We start from the raw sequence: 17,500 nt of genomic DNA, 5'->3' as shown, positions 1-17,500 counted from the left end.
TCATCAGAAATATTACGAGTACTGAAGATTTTTATAATGGTCCCGATAATTCTATGGCCTCTGTCGCCCTATTTCCAATATCACGAGGCATAAGTTCAATTAATTCCTATAAAAAAATAAAGTTAATTCGACTTTAATCGGTTCTTTGTGATTTTACGCCTAAAAAGATGCAAATCTCCAGTAAAATGCATAAAATACTAAACACATATACTACTAATACATATCATATGTACATACACACATATATAGCTCATTTATTTATTTCCTTATTTCCTTTCCTCACTGGGCTATTTTTCCCTGTTGGAGCCCTTGGGCTTATAGCATCTTGCTTTTTCAACTAGGGTTGTAGCTTGGCTAGTAATAATAATAATAATAATAATAATAATAATATATCAGTTGAAATAAGCAACTTGGACACTGATCACATCTATATGGGGTCAATTCTCTAGGGCATTGTCCCTGTCCCTTGTCTCTGCCATTCACGAGGAACCTTAAAACTTTAAATAGGACCAATCCCATAACAGAACTTGGCAATGTGCTTCAGTTACTTATAACACCGATAGATTAAAAAATTGCTAAGTGGCATCCTATCAACAAAGGGGCAATTTTCTCATTATTTCCGCTAGAGTAATTAGCAGTTGTGTGTATTGAGTTAATAAGCATCTTGGGATAATTATTTAAAGACACTAATCTGTATCATATAATAAAAGGGCGTGTCCTCAATACGATCTAAAAACATTTCTATTTAGTATCAACAAATATTATTTACAAGTCAATGTGTTTCTCAGAGAGAGAGAGAGAGAGAGAGAGAGAGAGAGAGAGAGTCATTAAACAAGGTTTAAAGGATGCTCGTGAGTGGCAAGAGAGAGAGAGAGAGAGAGAGAGAGAGAGAGTCATTAGACAAGGTTTAAAGGATGCTCGTGAGTGGCAAGAGAGAGAGAGAGAGATAGAGAGAGAGAGAGAGAGAGAGAGAGAGAGATTAGACAAGGTTTAAAGGATGCTCGTGAGTGGCAAGAGAGAGAGAGAGAGAGAGAGAGAGAGAGAGATTAGACAAGGTTTAAAGGATGCTCGTGAGTGGCAAGAGAGAGAGAGAGAGAGAGAGAGAGAGAGATTAGACAAGGTTTAAAGGATGCTCGTGAGTGGCAAGAGAGAGAGAGAGAGAGAGAGAGAGAGAGAGAGAGAGAGAAACGGGCTAACCCAGATTATTCAATCGGCTACATTCCAACTTATACATATCCTATCGGTGAATGATGCTTTATATTACAAAAATCCTTTGGATGGGATTGTTTTAAGTGTGCAAGTTTTTGTTTAAAATTTTTTAAGTTTGTGACTGTTTTAAGTGTGCATTTTTTGTTTTAATAAATATTATAAAGTTTGCTTAATAAGTAGGTGCCTAGGCCCATGGAAGCTCATCCAAAAACTCTTCAAAAAAGGAAGTAATAGATGCGTGACATTATTTCTTTGGATTGATTGATTGATTGACCTCACGCTTCATAGTCCTCAGCCATGTAGGCCTGGGTCTTCTAACTCTTCTAGGGCCTTGTCCAAAACATCTCCATCTACCCCTCATTATGATCTCATCCACATATGGTACTCAAACCATAATAATTTCGACATACACTCCAGATTAATAAATAAATTCTTATAGAAAATTTATCAATTTGGAGTGAATGCCGAAATCACTATGGTTTGAGTACCATATATGGATGAGATCACAATGAGGGGTAGATGGAGATGGTTAGGACATGCTCTTCGCACTCCCCGAGAGAGATTAGTTCACCAAGCGTTCACAGCTGGGCTCCAGAAGGCACTAGAAGAGGTGGAAGACCCCAGACCTACATGGCTGAGAACTAGGAAGCGCGAAGTAGATGATGATGAATAGAGAAGTATTGAATTAAAAGTTCAAGATAGAGACGACTTGCGAAATCTAACCGAGGCCCTTTACGTCAAGAGGGGTATTTTTATTATTATTATTATTATAATTACTTGCTAAGTTACAACCCTAGTTGGAAAAGCAGGATGTTATAAGCCCAGGGGCCCCAACAGGGAAAATAGCCCAGTGAGGAAAGGAAACAAGGAAAAATAAAATATTTAAGAACAGTAACAACATTAGAATAAACATTTTCTATATAAACTGTAAATACTTTATCAAAACAAGAGGAAGAGAAATACAATAGAATAGTGTGCCCGAGTGTACCCTCAAGCAAGAGAACTCTAACCCAAGACAGTGGAAGACCATGGTACAGAGGCTATGGCACTACCCAAGACTAGGGAACAATGGTTTGATTTTGGAGTGTCCTTCTCCTAGAAGAGCTGCTTACCATAGCTAAAGTCTCTCTTCTACCCTTACCAATAGGAGAGTAGCCACTGAACAATTACAGTGCAGTAGTTAATCCCTTGGACGAAGAAGAATTGTTTGATAATCACAGTGTTGTCAGTTGCATGAGGACAGAGGAGGATATGTAAAGAATATGCCAGACTATTCGATGTATGTGTAGGCAAAGAGAAAGAACCGTAACCAGAGAGAAGGATTCAATGTAGTACTGTCTGGCCAGTCAAAGGACCCTATAACTCTCTCTCGGTAGTATCTCAACGGAAATGTCAAACGGGTAGAAGAGACTCTTTAGCTATGGTAAGCAGCTCTTCTAGGAGAAGGACACTCCAAAATCAAACCATTGTTCTCTAGTCTTGGGTAGTGCCATAGCCTCTGTACCAAGGTCTTCCACTGTCTTGGATTAGAGTTCTCTTGCTTGAGGGTACACTCGGACACACTGTTCTATCTAGTTTATCTTCCTCTTGTTTTGTTAAAGTTTTTATAGTTTATATAGGAAATATTTATTGTAATGTTATTATTCTTAAAATATTTTATTTTTCCTTGTTTCCTTTCCTCACTGGGCTATTTTCCCTGTTGGGGCCCCTAGGCTTATAGCATCCTGCTTTTCCAACTAGGGTTGTAGCTTAGCATTTAATAATAATAATAATAATAATAATATGCATTTCTCTAACCCAATCAAATAAAAAAAAAAAAAAAATTCTGCTTTATAGGTTCCAATACAGCAATGGCCGTCCATATTATTGGATGATATCTGCTACGCTGCGGGAAGATTAAAATTGTCCTTTTCCATCAAAACAAATTTATATTGATCCTTTAACTTCCTACAAACAATCATCCTTAACGATTGTCCATTTCAGGCATCTCTCTCTCTCTCTCTCTCTCTCTCTCTCTCTCTCATATATATATATATATATATATATAATATATATATAACATATATATATAATATATATATATATATTATAAATGTATATATAATATAAATATATGTATATATTATAAATGTATATATAATATTATATATATGTATATATATTATATATATATATATATATATGTATATATATTCATTATATAAATGTTAATATATATATATGGACATATATATTATATATATATATATATCATATAAACTATATATATATATATATATATATCCCATATACAGCACATACAGATATAACATTCAATCAGAATGCTCTGCATGGCAGGACACTATAAAGAGACTAGAAGCAATAGAACTCAATAACCTCACGGAACTGGAAAAAAAAAAAAAATACTTTCGCGTCCTGACTTGAATGGCACACACACATATACACACACACACACACCAATCCACGTTTCTACCTCCATCCTACTCTCCCATCCTCTCACCTCTCTCTCTCTCTCTCTCTCTCTCTCTCTCTCTCTCCCAAAAAAGTGAGCAATATAAACAAAAGGTTAAAGTGCCGATGAAAAGAACGATTCAACCGGCCTGTTACATCAAAAAAAAAAAAAAAAAAAAAAAAAAATTGAAAAGCCAAATGTGAATATGGACATGTTCCAAGGGCGGCAAGTGGTAGGATACTGTCGAAGGGATATAATACGTAAAGTTTTAAAGGCCGCTCATGAATGGCAGAGGCAAGATACAGTGACATTGTCCTATCAAGCAGGTCAATGCCCTAGAGACTATATACCATATGATCAGCCCCCAAGCCACCTCTCCACCCAAGCTGGAGACCAGGGAGGGCCAGACAATGGCTGCTGATGACTCGGCAGATAGACCTAAAGGCTCCCCCGAATCACCATCCTTAGCTCGGAAGTATAGTGAGGTTGCAGCGACCAAAGGAACTAACGAGGTTGCAACGACCAAAGGAACTAACGAGTTTGAGCGGGACTCGAACCCGAGTCTGAGCGGGACTCGAACCCGAGTCTGAGCAGGACTCGAACCCGAGTCTGAGCGGGACTCGAACCCGAGTCTGGCGTTCACCAGACAGGGACGTTACCACATCGGCCACCACAACCCCAAAGTCACCCGTATGATCAAATACGGATGTATAGTGCTTCCACCACTTGGAAATACGAGGATAAAGGGAAAGGAATAAAACAAAAAGAGGAAAGAGAAATGAATGAAAAAGAGGAAATAGATATTATGAATTCATAGAAAATATAGCTGTCAAAAATATAAAGGAGAAACGTGGAAATTGGAAAATGTAAATGATGGCGAAGCTATTATCATGAAGGTATTTTTTTAACATCGAAATAAATGTGTGAATATATATATATATATATATATATATATAATATATATATATATATTATATATATATATACATACACAAATATATATATATATATATATATATATGATAAATTTTGCAAATTTTTACGTGTTTTTTTCATATTCAAATAAGCCATATATTTTTGATACATTAATGTCTGGATTCTCTTAACGACCTCGGGATCAGAGCCCCAGGCGAAATCACACAAAGACAAGAGCTTGGCTCCGGCCGGGAATCGAACCCTGGTCGGCAAGCTTGTATATACATATATATACATATATACACACATATATGTATACACATATTCATATATATACCTATATATATACATATATATACATACATATATTATATACATTAAATATATATCAAATATATATATATATACATATATATTATATATATATATATATATGTGTGTATGTGTGTGTGTGTGTGTGTGTGTGTGCCTGCCATACAACTTATTTTTGTTTTTTAAATACCGACATAAATACTTCTTTATTTTTTAACAGTTGAAATATGATTATTTTCATCCTAAAAGATCTTCATCCATCATGGGCATTTCTCCGCAGAAGAATTATTTCCAAATAGGGAGACTGAATTGATCCTATAACAACAGCAAGTCCCCCATAGATCTTCCATAGGTTTGGAAAGGGGACATTAAGGACAGTTCCATCCTACTGGAACGATATACCGTAGATGTAACAATGACAGATGGTACATGAGTCACTGTGGCTTATAGTGCACGCATTGCTAATTTCAATAGTCAAACATTATAGAAAAGACCATAAACACTTGACTAACAACGGGTGATATATTTATATATATATATATATATATATATATATATAGAAGTTAAATGGCAGGACAGGATTTGAAATGAAACTATAAGAGATTACTCAAATCCCATATGTGGATGAGATCATGGTGAGGGGTAGATGGAGATGGTTTGGGTATGCTCTTCGCACTCCTCAAAAGAGATTAGTTCACCAAACTTTCAACTGGGCTTTGCAAGGCACTAGAAGAGTTGGAAGACACAGGACTACATGGTTGAGGACTACGAAACGTGAAGTAGATGATGATGAATGGAGAAGTATTGATTTAAAAGCTCAAGATAAACACGACTGGGGAAATCTAACCGAGGCTCTTTGTGTCAATAGGCATAGGAGATGATAATGATGATGATATGCACGCGCATACATAAGCAATACAAATTTTCATTTGAAGAGAGTAACGCCAGAAATGAACATAATTCACATTAACCAAGGAAATCTTCATTGGGCGAGGTTAATTCTACCCCCAACGAGATATTTCTAGATCACAACATATGCTCATCACCATTTACAGCTCCCTAGACCTATAGAAACCTACTACGAGACATCCAATGCCCAAGGAGTTTAATTCGCAAGTGTCAAAGTGTATAAACTGCACAAAGTTAAACAAACCAAGTGACCACATAGTATAGTCTAGACTCTAGAGAATGCAAAGCTTATGACTGAATTGAAAAGACTTGCAGAAAATACTGATCATGGTTACTAAGGATGTCATAAACTGTGGCAATATAAATATACAATCTGTAGGTAGTAAGACTATTCAAGTTCGAGAATTGATAAACCGGAAATATTTGGACATACTAGCATTATCTGAAACGTGGTTAAATAACTTGGACAAGGCAAAGATCACTGAAATGACACCCCACACCACCTTTCACATACCGAGAGAGGGTAGGTCTGGTGAGGGTCAGGGACTCATTATTCGTAAAGTTATTCCGTGACTAGTATAACAGTGACGATTTAACAGTAAATGAACAATACGTGATATGAAACTCTAAATACTCTGAACTCTGATTGGAACCGGAAAAGCAGCCGCCAAATTATTATTATTATTATTATTATTACTATCCAAGCTACAACCCTAGATGGAAAAGCAAGAATGCTATAAGCCCAGGGGCTCCAACAGGGAAAAATAGCCCAGTGAGGAAAGGAAATAAGGAAATAAATAAATGAAGAGAACAAATTAACAATAAATTAAGTGAAATAAGCAAGCAAGCGTAAGCAGAGAGCTGCACCACCTATTGGAGATTCGAACGGTGAGCTTACTCTCTCAGAATAATAAATGGCAGTATATTTTTACCTCGGGAGACCTTTGACCACGAAAAAACACGTGAAGGTCACAAGGGAAATCGATGGAAATGCAGGAGACAAATCGAAGGAAACGGTCCCATTCATGAAACTATATAACAGGAAGTTGGCCAAGACCGTTAATCCTCCCCCAAACGCGCTCTCTCTCTCTCTCTCTCTCTCTCTCTCTCTCTCTCTACACACACAATATAGCAAATTATTATTATTATTATTATTACTTACTAAGCTACAACCCTAGTTGGGAAAAGCAGTATGCTATAAGCCCAGGGGCTCCAACAGGGAAAATAGCTCAGTGCGGAAAGGAAAAAAGGAAAATAAAATATTCTAAGAAGAGTAACAACAATAAATATCTCCTATATAAACTATAAAAACTTCAACAAAACAAGAGGAAGAGAAATAAGATAGGAGAGTGTGCTCGAGTGTACCCTCAAGCAAGAGAACTCCAACCCAAGACAGTGAAAGGCCATGGTACAGAGGCTATGGCACTACCCAAGACTAGAGAACAGTGGTTTGATTTTGGAGTGTCCTTCTCCTAGAAGAGCTGCTTACCATAGCTAAAGAGTCTCTTCTACCCTTACCAAGAGGAAAGTGGCACTGAACAAATACAGTGCAGTAACCCCTTGGGTGATGAAGAATTGTTTGGTAATCTGTGTTGTCAGGTGTATGAGGATAGAGGAGAATATGTAAAGAATATGCCAGACTATTCAGTGTGAATGTAGGCAAAGGGAAAATGAACCGTAACCAGAGAGGAGGATCCAATGTAGTACTGTCTGGCCAGTCAAAAGACCCCATAACTCTCTAGCGGTAGTATCTCAACGGGTGGCTGGTGCCCCAAATACTTGGAATAGACTTCCAGCGGATGTAGCAAACAGTAACACAGTAAACTAGTTCAAGAATAAGTTAGACAAGATCATAAGAACTCTCTAAAGGCTTAAAACTAAATCGCTCTCCCAGAGAGCAAATGGAGTCTCCGCGGATGGACTAAAAAGTCTTTAAGACACCCAAAATCCTTGTAACTCTCCTCTCTCTCTCTCTCCTCTCTCTCTCTCTCTCTCTCTCTCTCTCTTGCTAAGGTAGGAAAAATAACTTATGATAAAACGCAGGAAATTCTACAAAAGTACGAAAATGAAGATATTAGAAACACTCAAAATAATTTTGGCAATAATATAAGATTGTTTAGACCGCAACCAGTTACAGTAGAAACAATAATATTAACAGTTAAGAGTTTGAATAATAGTAATGCTTACGGAACGGATGGTATTCCTACTAGTTTTCTAAAAGATTCCCTTACAGTTATTGCATATTATATCACGGTTATCATAAATACATCGATTGTAACTGGGAAATATCCTTCTATTTGGAAACAACCCCTCGTAGACCCTCTTCACAAGAAAGGAGACAAGGACGACCCTGGTAATTATAGACCTGTTTCTATCCTTCCCCGTAATATCGAAAGTAATAGAAAAGATTGTATGTAATCAGTTAATGGAACATCTAGAAAAAAATAATTTGATCTCTAACACTCAGCATGGATTCCGTAAAGGGTTTATCAACAGAAACAGCTTTGATGAAATTAACAGATGAAATTTATAAAAATATCGATAGGAAATAAAGTTTTCCATATTAATTTTATGTGACCTATCAAAGGCATTTGATAGTGTCAACCATGATGAATTGTGTAAATCTCTTAAGGAACATTACATTGATACGTTCTGGTTTCAGGATTACTTGAAGGATAGAAGTCAGGTAGTTAGATTGGGAGACGTAAATTCTTGCATTGAAAAGGTTGAATTTGGAGTCCCACAGGGATCTGTCCTAGGTCCAATTCTGTTTTTAGTCTACGTTAATGACATGATTAAATTCATAGAAAACTGCTTGCTAATTCAATACGCTGATGACACCCAAGTTCTTTTGGCTGATCAAATAGAAAATTTAGATGGCTTGATAAAAAGGGGCTGAACTAATATTGCTCAAAATTAAGAAATATTTTCTAAGAAAAGGGGCTATTATTAAATGCCACCAAAACACAGTGCATGTTTGTGGGTAGCTCACAATATATTAGCAAAATTCCAAATGACATTATAATAAAATGCGATGGTGATGAAGTAAAGATAAGTCAACATGTGAAAAATCTAGGTCTACACATGGACAGGTACATGACATTCAGTACTCACATTGACGAGCTGAGTAGAAAAGTTAGTGGCATTCTAATGTATTTAAGTAGAGTAAAAGATTACTTTGATGATACTACTCGAGCTTTTATTGTGGAAAGTCTGGTCTTGAGTGTAATAAACTACTGTATTAAGATATGGGGGTCAACTAATGATATGCATATGGAAAAAGCTCAAAAAATCCAAAACTTTGCAGGTAGAGTAGCTGTTATTGGGGTGAAAAAACACGATCACATCACCCCAACCCTCCAGCAATTAAAGTGGATAAAATTAAAAGAAAAGTGTTATGTACGATGTTTGTGTTTTTGTTTTTTAAAAGTTTGAGAAAAGAATATCCCAACTGGCTATACACATTTCCTACAGTTGGTAACTGTAGGAATGCATTAACCAGACAGAATGAAAATCTATATGTAGACAGCTATCGAACTGATTTGGGTTCACGCTCAATGGCAATAAGGGGCCCAGCTTGCTGGAACAAACTACCTCTGAAATAAGAAAATGTACAAATGTTAGTACTGATTTATTCAAAAAGAAACTTAGGCAATATTTTTTAAATTTTACTTGAATGTATATATATATATCCTAAATTTTTACAATCCAATTATTGTGAATTTTATGTAAATAATTTATATTGTTATGTAACAGAATAACCATTTTATAATGGAATAAAGGTTTTTGACTTTGACTTTGACTCTCTCTCTCTTCTCTCTCTCTCTCTCTCTCCTCTCTCCCTCGCGATTCAAATAGTAAACAAGCGCAAACCACAAAATACGAAGCCGGTGTGCGAAGAGGAGAGATGAAATGGATACATAAAAATTTGACTCGATTGAACTAAGCATTGATTTATGTACATGATTGGTAGTCAACTAGTTAAGGTTGCAGCTGTGGTGTAAAAATCATTGTATAAAATTGACTCCGATCCGTTAAAATATATAACCATTAAAACATTTAAGTAGCACATTAGTACTATGTACAGTAGAATGTAGCCACACGCATAGTACTACGTGAAGTAGATTGTAGCCACACGCATAGTAGGCTACTACGTACGTAAAGTAGATTGTAGACACTAGTATAGTACTATGTAAAGTAGATTGTAGCCACCCGTATAGTACAATAGTACTATAGTAGGCCTACTGTGGTATAAAAAGCATGCTGTAAAGTACTTACATTAATATACCCTTGAGTCCATCGTATTAACAACTGCATTTTTCCTTACCTGAAAATAAAAGATGAATAAATTAATAGACATATCTTGAAAAATAAATTTAAAGAAAATTTTAAAAGACAACGTTGAAAAGTTAAACCAGGATATGAAAACAAAATAAAAATTAATATCTAGCTCAGGAAAACAATATGCTTTACATTTTAATTGTAATGAATAACAGACATATCTTAAAAAATAAATTTAAAGAAAATCTTAGACGACAACGTTGAAAAGTTAAATCAGACATGAAAACATAAAACAAAAATTAATATCTAGCTCAGGAAAACAATATGCTTTTGATTTTAATTGTTCATTACTTCTCGTAGTTAATTTGTTTCCTTATTTCGTTTCCTCAATGAGCCATTTTCCCCTGTTGGAGTCCTTGGTCATATAGCATTCTGCTTTTCCAACTTGGGTTGTAGCTTAGCTAATAATAATAATAATAATAACAATAATAATAATAATAATAATAAAGTAGTTACATTAATGATATACCAAATATTTACGATTTTTAGCAATAAAAATATTATCCTACTATGACCAATATCAGTCTAACTACATTAATGTATGATGAAGACAGACAAAATTGATTCACCAACTCCGCTTTGCAAATAAAAGGTGCATTAAACATACGAAAGCTTGCAAAGAAATTAGTCAATATGAATTCATTATCGTTTCCCATCACGGCAAAAAAAAAAAAAAAAAAAAAAAAAACACCAATATCACTACACCATCTGCACTAGTCAGAATTATATTTCACCCAAAATTTCGTTCAACCACGTAAAGCCAGACTGTTCATTCTCTTAAATTAATCCCTGGAACTCCGAAACAAGATTACGCTGCACAATTGCTGTCCTGCTTCATTGCATTCTGTTAAATTGCAACTGTAATGAAAGGTTGGGTATCACGATTAAAATTACGAAATCACTGAAACTTTCCTAATAATGAAACCGAAAAAGTTTAGGGTGGAAATTCGTTCAAAATTATTGGGTTAATTTTGAAAATTAAACGTCACAAAATTATGTATAGTAATACTTGAACTGTGAAAGTGTAAAGTTGACTAGAAACTGAAATGATCCTCCTAGGCCTACTGACGCAAAGGGCCTCGGTTAGATTTCGTCAGTCGTCTCTATCTTAAACTTTTAATTCAATACTCCTCCATTCATCATCATCTACTTCACGCTTCATAGTCCTCAGCTATGTAGGCCTGGGGCCTTCCAACTTTTCTAGTGCCTTGTGGAGCCCAGCTGAACGTTTGGTGAACTATACAGTGCGTGTGTGTGTATATATATATATATATATATATATTACAGAGAGAGAGAGAGAGAGAGAGAGAGAGAGAGAGAGAGTTTTTCAGGACAGCATGCTATGGAAGAGATGAGAAAATTAAGCGAGTCTTCGTCGTTCCTTTTAAATTTCTTCCGTTTTCTTTTTCTCTTGACAAAGAAAACTATACCAAGGTGTCTTTGGGGGACTACACGAATTCGTAAGTCATCTATTAACCAGTCTTACTCGTACTTTTTTTTTTTTTTTTACATAGACATATAACCTGTAAGTGCAACAAGTATATGGAAAATGTACATAAATATGTATACAAAAAAAGTCATATAGCATTTATTTACAATATTCAAGAACATGATGCTATAATAAAATATAATACCAATAAACTTTAGTTAAAATATGGAAACAACACATTGCCACATATATTCGAAAACCCAAAGCCTTATAGCAAAGCTCTTCGCACTCCCCAAGAGAGATTATTTTACCTTGCTTTCAACTGGGCTCCGCAAAGAAGACCAGAACTACATGGCTAAAGACTATGAAGCGTGAAGTACGAGATGACGAATGGAGAAGTATTGATTTAAGAGCTCACGCTAGAAACGACTGGCGAAATCTACTGAGGCCCGTTGTGTCAATAGCCGTAGGAGATGATGATGAAGCAAGAGAAGTTGAAAACATGTTTGTCCTGAACTGCTGATATTAATATGCAATTCTCAAAAAAAAAAAAAAATAAAATAAAAAAAAATAAACAAAAATCATCTGGGCAAGGCAGAAAGTACTAAACCATGGCCAACAACTAGTACTCTTACTAACTCTTACTTACTAACCTACTCTTACTAACGTTTAAGATACTGAACCAAAATGAACCAAACTATCTAAAAGAATGCCGGAACAAACTAGAACTAGAAAACGAATTTTACCATAAGACACATGAGTGACAATCATAGACTATCTGAACCAAGAACAAATAGTAAATTTGGTGAAAGGGCTTTTAGCTACTGTGCGCCTAGACATTATAATAAACTGCCAACTGAAATGAAGGACTAAAGGGAGCAATTGAATCTAAGAAACTAAAGACATTACTTTTCACAAGATCATATGATTTGGAAGATGCTACAATGAAAGAATTGTATAAGTTATAATGAAAATGTTTCGTTAGATGATTGATATGGACTCGCCCGAGAAGTAGTTCACTCGACTTCAGTGGAGGGTTGGATTTAAACCCAAACCAAGTAAACAAGTAAGTACCATTGATTGTAACATATAAAAAAAACGGGAAACTGAATATACAGTAGTGCCTATGAAAGTGATGGAGCCGACCTACCCTTCTGTCTTTTATGTAATCAATCCACTGACAGCTGCAACATACTGTACTGGGGAAGGATAGGCAATTCCCCCCCCCCCCCCCACAACCACCACCAAAAAAATGACTCATGATTCCGTTTACAGGAGCTCGAAGATGAAAAAGGATTTAGATACTAAATAATAACTTATTTCTAAATATCTATGTACAAAATGGATATATAATAAGGGAATTGAAACTTGTTAGTATGAATAAATTAAATGTATTATTTCAGATAGATTTGGAACACTTGCATATTCAAACTGTTACTTTAAGAAACTTTTGTCTCTTTAATGGGATCCTCCCACAAAATTGCTGGTATTTTTCTGCTCTTACGTTCTACAAATATTTGTATGTCTGTTCGTACTGTACTCTTAATTGTAGCATATAATTTCACTATATATAATAATATATATATATATATATATACTGTATGTATATATATATATATATATATACTGTATATATATATGTGTGTATATATATACATATATATGAATATATACATACACGTGTATATATATATATATATATATACACACATATATATATATACATACACGTGTATATATATGTGTATATATATATATATATATACACACACAACACATATATATATATATATATACATACACACACACACACACATATATATATATATATGGCAAAATTTTTATCACATTGTAAGTAAAATACTATGTGAATCCTAACAGGTCTCGTTTATTTCTCTAGCCAATCCACAGGACTGATACAGTGATAAAACCTTTACGATAGCTATGCTACAGTAGGAGTACGACCTAACATGCAAATATTTGTAGAAAATAACAGAAAATTACTGCTAATTATGTGGGAGGAGTCCATTACAGGGACAAATGTCTTTTGCAAGTGACAGTTTAAAACTGATGTTGACCTGCAAGTATGAGGTTAACCTTGATCTCGTTCTATGCATTCATGTTAAATGTGAAAGAGTGAATACCAATCACTGTCTCTTTAAGCCTTTTAGTTAAAAAAATTACTGATAAGGTTAAATTCATAGCGTAATTGAACATCTTATCACAGGCATGTTTCATAAATGGTAAATCCCAGGAAATTATTTATATCAATTTTCAAGTTATCCTTTAATGATAAAAAAAAATAGTTTAGACGAACATTCACTTGAGCAGTTGGAGGGACATATAGAGGGGTGGAAAGAGAGAAGACAGACAGACAATTGAACTGTCTATCCATCAGTCAATTCCTTGATGAAGCCAGATGGCAGATCGGGGGCATAAAAGTTGGGGAGGGGGGGGGGGGTTGATAGCAACTGGAGTACCCTGGGGGGTAAGGCATTTACTTTACGGTATACCATACGTACCCCCATCGCAATATAAACTATGTCACCATCATTAAGAATAGCCCTCCGAACTTCAAGATCACATTTCACCATGAAGTGGGCAGTCCCACACGCTTCACTTTTCTTAAGTCGGCAGTCCCTCCCGCTACACTTTCCTTGAAGTGGGCAGTTCCACCCGCTACACTTTTCTTGAAGTGGGCAGTCCGCCAACTACACTTTTCTTGAAGTGGGCAGTCCCACCCGCTACACTTCTTGAAGTGGGCAGTCCCACCAGCTACAACTTTCTTGATGATTGATTGAAAGTTTGAAGTGGGCAGTCCCACCAACTACAATTTTCTTGAAGTGGACAGTCCCACCAGCTATAATTTTCTTGAAGTGGACAGTCCCACCCGCTACACTTCTTGAAGTGGGCAGTCCCACCAGCTACAATTTTCTTGATTGATTGATTGAAAGTTTGAAGTGGGCAGTCCCACCAACTCCAATTTTCTTGAAGTGGGCAGTCCTACCCGCTACACTTTTCTTGAAGTGGGCAGTCCCACCCGCTACACTTTTCTTGAAGTGGGGCAGTCCCACCCGCTACAATTTTCTTGAAGTGGGCAGTCCCTCCCGCTACACTTTTCTTGAAGTGGGCAGTCCCACCCGCTACACTTTTCTTGAAGTGGGGCAGTCCCACCCGCTACACTTTTCTTGAAGTGGGTAGTCCACCCGCTACACTTTTCTTGGAGTGGGCAGTCCCACTAGCTACACTTTTCTTATAGAGGGCAGTCCCCCCCCCGCTACACTTTTCTTGAATAAGAGACTTATCTTCTCTACATTCCGTATCGCATCCAAACAGCGATTCCTACGAATCAAAGCATTAACTATATCGTGTTGGTTCATTAACTAAATTGACAGAGATTTAAGAGCAATGAATAGTTTGGCCAAAGGAAAAGGAAATCTTAACCGCCTCGTCTATGAATTCTTATGACATTATTTATTTTAAGCCTCCTCTACTTTTGTATTTCCAAGGCCTCTGCTGGTGTAAGAAATCGTGTTTAAAGTCAATCTTGAAAAAAATAGTAAATAAAATAGTAATTAGTAAAGTGAATAACAATAAAAGATAAGAAAAAACTGAATTTAGGTACAAAATTAAACTAGTTTGACACGTCAAAGATTGAATTTAGGTACAAAATTAAACTAGTTTGACACGTCAAAGATAGGTTTAAAAACAAAAGTATAATGCCGTCCATAGCAACGAATAACAAAAATAATCAATGAAAAAAAAATATATGATAAAAAGGCACAAAATTAAACTAGTTTGACACGTCAATGATATGTTTGAAAATAGAAATATGATGTCGTCCATAACCACGAATAACAAAAATATTAAATGAAAAAAATATAAGTCCTTGATTTTAAATATAACTCATAGACCAGACTTTACACGGTACAAAGCCAGGTGTTCACGCAAAAGCATCTGCAATCATGCTTCATTGCTGTCACTGCTAATGTGCAGTCAATAAATCACGATTCACAATGGCGATCGATTGCCAAAGGGAGTGGCATCGCAATACAAATAAAAACTTAATAAAAACTAAATAAACTATAAATATTGAGTCCAATGTCACCATACGTGATATATTCATATCAAACTCAGAAGTAGTATTAGTTTCGTAAATTATTAAACAAAATTATATAAAGATCTTTATTTCAATACCAAGCTATTTTCATTTACTAAATGTGGTTGGAGCGAGGCATGTTTGGACCTAAATCTTTATAAATTATATATATATATATATATATATATGTATATAATATATATGTATGTGTATATATGTATATTTATATATAATGCATATGTGTATATGTATATATATATATGAATGTATATATATATATATATATATATACGTATATATATGTATAAGTGTATATATATATATAAACATATCTATATATATATATCAATAGACCATATTTCAATTTAGGATCGGCCCTATTAGGACAAAGAAGTCTGTTCGTTCTAACATTGAGCTTAGGATTTCCCTAAACCACGAGAAAATTAATAAATCCATTCTAAATATTTTTTTTTTTACGTAATTAACACATTCCCTTATTGTCTTTTTTCTATCACAAGCCAGATGGTTCTAAATTTAATTTGGTTAAAAAAACTTCTTAATCAACTACACACTAGAAAATCTCCAAACTATTCAACCAAGCCAAATATATACTTCCAAATAAGGAGAAGTCTATCATCTACCTAGGGTTGATCATTCACCACTTTCCTGAATTGTCCTTCTCCTATCACAAGCCAGATCATTCTAAATCTAATTTGGTTAAAAAACTTCTTAATCAGCTTAACACACGAGAAAATCTCCAAACTATTCAACCAAGCCAAATATATACTTCCAAATAAGGAGAAATCTATCATCTACCTAGGTTGATCATTCACCACCAGTCATGCGCAGAATGGCGAAGACGGTAAGAGAATGTCAAGTCGATCACAAGGTCGGCAAAGATGAATAAGCAGGTCTAAATGCGTGTGAGATACTCTGTGAACCTCAAAGTGCAGAAGAAACGAACAAAAGAGATTTTATGACACTAAATTAAGTAGCAAAGACTATTTTAGAATAATAATGATAATGATAATAATGATAATAACAACAACAACAACAATAACAACACCCGACAATAATACACTCGGGAACACTTCTATCTTATTTATCTTTTTTTTCTTGAAATAATAATAATAATAATAATAATAATAATAAATAATAACAACAACAAAAAGCATAATAAATAATAATAAATGATAATAACAATAAGCATTATAATAATACTAGTAATATTAATAACAATAATAACAATAATAACGATAACAACAATAATAACAATAACAACAACAATAATAATAATAAAACGTTCGAGCACACTGGTCTCTTATTTATCTTCCACTCGTTTATTTTTTTTAATTTTCAAAATTTATATATATATATATATATATATGTATGTAGTATATATACATATATATACATATATATATATATATATATATATAAGATTTATTTTGGTGTTGTTGCTGTTCTTAAGGTATTTTGTCTTAATTGTTAATTAATCATCTTGTAGTTTGTTTTCCTTTCCTCACTGGGCTATTTTCTCTGTTGGAGCCCTTGGGCTTATAGCATCTTGCTTTGCCAACTAGGGTTGTAACTTGGCAAGTGATAATAATGATGCTAATAATAATAATAAAACTATATATGTATAACAGTATACAAGTGACAAACAACTTTATTATTCATTGCATAATAGCATTGCCTATTTTTGGAACCATGACATAAGTAGGTATTTCATACTAAGGGATGAAGAGCTTAATGTTTATAAGCTCGTAAAAAGCTGGTAAAATGTGATGAGTTATTATTACGACTTGGATTAGCAACTCCTTGCTTACGAAAT

The sequence above is a fragment of the Palaemon carinicauda genome, chromosome 4 (genome assembly GCF_036898095.1).
Source record: "Palaemon carinicauda isolate YSFRI2023 chromosome 4, ASM3689809v2, whole genome shotgun sequence".
Taxonomy (NCBI): domain Eukaryota; kingdom Metazoa; phylum Arthropoda; class Malacostraca; order Decapoda; family Palaemonidae; genus Palaemon; species Palaemon carinicauda.
Note: the sequence above shows the minus strand (reverse complement) of the source record.